The sequence below is a fragment of the Oreochromis niloticus genome, unplaced genomic scaffold, assembly GCF_001858045.2.
Source record: "Oreochromis niloticus isolate F11D_XX unplaced genomic scaffold, O_niloticus_UMD_NMBU tig00007939_pilon, whole genome shotgun sequence".
Lineage (NCBI taxonomy): Eukaryota > Metazoa > Chordata > Actinopteri > Cichliformes > Cichlidae > Oreochromis > Oreochromis niloticus.
Window position 1 is genome coordinate 267,579 of NW_020328862.1, and position 3,983 is coordinate 271,561.

A 3,983-nucleotide genomic window follows, 5' to 3' on the forward strand; every position below is an offset into this window, starting at 1 on the left:
ATGTCTGGAGCCTGGACATCCTCCACACCTGCTTCATGCCCTGGAGGATGGGGCTATGGCTCCCCACACCCTCTAGCAGATCATTACATGAAGGACCCTTATGCAAGGGCGTTCATTCTCACAGGTGTACACATAGGTGCTCACACACACAAACTACACCCTTTTTGGCTGCTACCTCAAAGCACACTGTGCGCTGTCGATCTTACGTGCTGCACAATAATATTTAATATTTCGTATTTACTGTTATATTCACATAGATTATCGTGATGATGTTGTTTATTAAGTTGCTCTCTTTTTTTGCTTGTGTTCTCTTTTTCTTTCTCAACAGGTGTTCCAGGTGATTGATATATGTACTTTTTTGTCTGTTGGTTTTGTTTGTTTTTTTGCCCTTTTTCACTGTTTCCCTTCCCTGCTGTTTTTCTTTCCCTACCTCTTTCTTTCTCCCTTTTCTTTCCCCCAGTCATGTCTTTCCCTTCTGTAGTAAGTTAAAATAAAATAAACAATAAAAAAAAAGGTGACTCAAATAGATCAATACGGCAAGGCTGGGATGGTCCATTTGGTAAAGTAAATCCGTTGGGCATCTTTCTTTGCCTTTAGACAATAATTCTGATGGCAAAAGAACCAAACGGGACAGGCAAGGCTCCATCTAGTGGACTGATAGTAGAGCAGCTGATGGCAGCTTCCTCTGCCTCACACTGCTGTCTGACTGCATTCAGCTGACACTGAGATGAAGCAGGAAAGAAGCAGCTGATATTTGGACAGCACACATGATGGAAAGGAGGATTTCAGTTGATGTGCACATGAATGATTTGTGTTTCCTCTGCAGGTAGAACGTGTGTGTGAGCTGAATTGAGCAGCATGGATCAGTGTGAGGACAGAGAGGAGGGAGTCCCTCCCTCTAAAAGCACTCTGTGTGGGGAACATGAGAGCCAGACCAAAGCTCAGAGGTGAGATGACCATCTCTAACTGTCCATGACTCTTCTCCATGTCACAGCTCAGCACTCACATCACTGCTCCATCATTATTCACAGGAAAAAACGTAGAAGAAGAAAACGTAAGCCAAAATCTGAACCAGAAACTGGACCTCCACCCAGAAAGCGTGACAAGTCTAAAACCCCTCCCATCAATTTTAAAGTCCAGCCTCTGTCTGCTGCAGAGAGGTGAGCTGTTAGTAAGATGAACTCTTTGATGTCAGTTCGGTGTCTTATTTAAATTAACTGGGTTTTTTTTCCTGGTCTCTAAGCATCTCAAAGGAAGTCGCTGAGTGAGTAATTCCTTTATTCTGTAAAACCTGTTCAACATGTACAGTATGTTTAACCTCCTGCTGCTCACAGTAGAGCCATTAATAGTGCTGCACAGTGTAAATGACTGTGTTTGCCTCTGGGTGGCGCTCTGTTCTTACACTGCCAAAACTATGTCAATGAAGGTTCTCAATCATCCAGGTCATCGTAGTCTAAGGAGCTTGGAAAGAAAAAAGTGTCTGGACTTATTTAAGGTGCTTGAAGACGTTTCACCTCTCATCTGAGAAGCTTCTTCAGTTCTAGGTTCAAATGGTGGAGAGTCACAGATTTAAGCCCTTAGGGAGTATCCCCCCAAGAGGGACATGGACCCCCTAATGATCCTCTACCTAATCACACGAGCTTGTGTGATTAGGTAGAGGATCAAATGGTGTGACCTTCTTGGCGGGAATGGTGATGCTTTTCTTACTGCCAAAAGTAGTTTGGAGTTTCCTTCTGCTCATGCTCATCAGGATGATGAAAGTATTCTAAGTCTTCATCAGCTTCTGTGGCTGCAAATGCAAAACACATTTTTATTCTCTAACAGGATTTATGGGAGACCTGCTGAACCTAAACCTGGACCTGAACCTGAACCCAGCTATGTGTCCCTAAAGAGTGACCAGTCTAAAGATTTTATCATTCACTTTGAATCAGGCGTGTCTCATCCTGCAGAGAGGTAATGTGTGTGCGAATGTTGTTGTGACTCAGTTTTTGAATAAATACATCATGTTTAATGTTAGCTAAGCTCTTTTTCACACACATTTCAATGTTCATATGGTTAGTCATTAATATACTGCAACAACATGGGAATAGAGCAGAGAATTCAACATTAATGAATCAATGGTACGGAAATGAAGGAAGCAAGAAGAATGAGTTGAGTAAAGTTTAACTTATCTGACTGTTTTGTTTCCCTTAATGCGCCTAATAATCCGGTGTGCCTTACGGTCCAAAAAATGCGGTAGCTTATTACCATTAAGCTGCAGTCAGGTACCCTGGCCCTTTACCGAGTTACAAACATCTGTGCTGAGTATAACCTGGAAGTTCCGAGGTCAAAATGGGAGACGCCCCCTCTGGTGGTGGAGAATGACTGAGCTAAGATCCTGTGGGACTTCCAGATAAAGAAGGACAATATGGTGGTGGTTAACCAACCGGATGTAGTGGGGGTAGACAAACAGAAGAAGATGGAAATAGTGATAGATGCAGTGATACAGAATGAAAGCAACATCAGGAAGAAGAAACATGAGAAGTGTGTGTAGAAATGCACATAAATAGTGAAAAGCGCACCAGCTCTGTTTAAGAAAGTTGTCTGCCGTGACGTTCCAGACATACAAAAGACACTGAAATCAGTGGTACTCTTCTTGCAATTTTTGAGTGCTGAGGTTCTTTATAATATCTGCAAAATATTTTTATTGCAAATTCTTTGAGGATATAGGGTCTTTAGCTGTTCGTATGTTTAAGCTGTTTTTTTTTTTTTTTTTGGTTAAGAGTATTTAAAAAAAAATAAAAATCACTGTTCAGTTTTTGTTATCAGGGTTTGGATGTTTACAGTCATTAGAGTTGCATGCCGTTAATGTTCAGATAGCATGACAATATTACAATAACAAGAGAATGTTAAGATATGAGAATAACATTTTTTTGTGTCAGATATGATATCATCAGAGCTCCATGCATTAGCAAGTGGGTTTTTTTTTTCAATTTATCTCTTTAGGTTTAAAAAAAAAAATCAGTGCAGTAGACCAACATGTTGCATTTTACGTAATGTTACTTAATGTAATGTGATTTTGTATTATTGTGACTCTTGATGGTTCCTCCACAGAGTGGACCAGGAGAGCTCAGAGGTTCCCAGTGGTCAGTCTGCCCAGCAGCATCAAACACAGCTGGATTCCATATTTATGGTCTGTACATGTACAACAACTACTTTTACATCTATTCTTTTCACAGTCATCTCCATGCTGGGTTCTGGTTCAGAAGGTAGAGCAAGCTTTCCTTTAAACAAAATGTTGTGTTCAGATTTGTGCCTCCGCTAAACTGCAAATACATCGGCAAATATCATGTCTCAGTATTTTGGAAAAAAAGCCAACTGTATACTTTGACCAAAAATAATAAGTGGAAAAAAATATTTCATTTAGAAGCACCTTTCAAGACAATTGAGTAAACCTTACGCGCAATTAACAAAAACGCAGTAAGGCTAAAAACACTTGAAAGAGAACATGCTACATAATACTATATAGTAATTGGTAGCTGTAGTGAATACTGCATAAATTAAATCAGAAAGGCAAGTTTAAAATTATGTGTTTTAAGGCTACTTTCAATATAGGGAGAAAACTAATGCTGTGAATGTGGTGTGTGAGAAAGTTCTAGTGGACACTCAGCTGAAAGCCCTGGAGGGTAATGTGAGCAGATGGGAACAGAAAGGATACAGAAGGGAGTGGTGATATGCAGATCAGATATGGAGGTGTGACTTTATGGAGAGACTTTGAAGTAAGAAGCAGAATCTTAAGTCAATGTGATATTTCACAGGAAGCCAGTGAAGTGGTTGAAGGTCAGTAGTAATGGGTTCTATTAATGACACAAGCAGCTGGATTTTGCAAATGTCTCTATGGAGACATTTGTGTGGTAATCTAGAAAATGTGTCTGTGAAGGTTCTCAGTCATCCAGGTCATCGTAGTCAAAGGAGTTTGCAAAGAAAAGCGTCTGGACTTCTTT

The 3,983-nt window shown here is 40.3% G+C and overlaps 1 long non-coding RNA gene across 1 annotated transcript; it reads left to right on the forward strand.

Moving 5' to 3' along the window:
* Nucleotides 1-905: 905 nt before the first annotated feature.
* LOC106097419 (uncharacterized) lies at nucleotides 906-3,131 on the forward strand. Its single transcript, XR_002060100.1, has 4 exons — nucleotides 906-947; nucleotides 1,032-1,160; nucleotides 1,825-1,953; nucleotides 3,094-3,131. It is a non-coding gene; the product is annotated as an uncharacterized LOC106097419 (long non-coding RNA).
* Nucleotides 3,132-3,983: the final 852 nt, after the last annotated feature.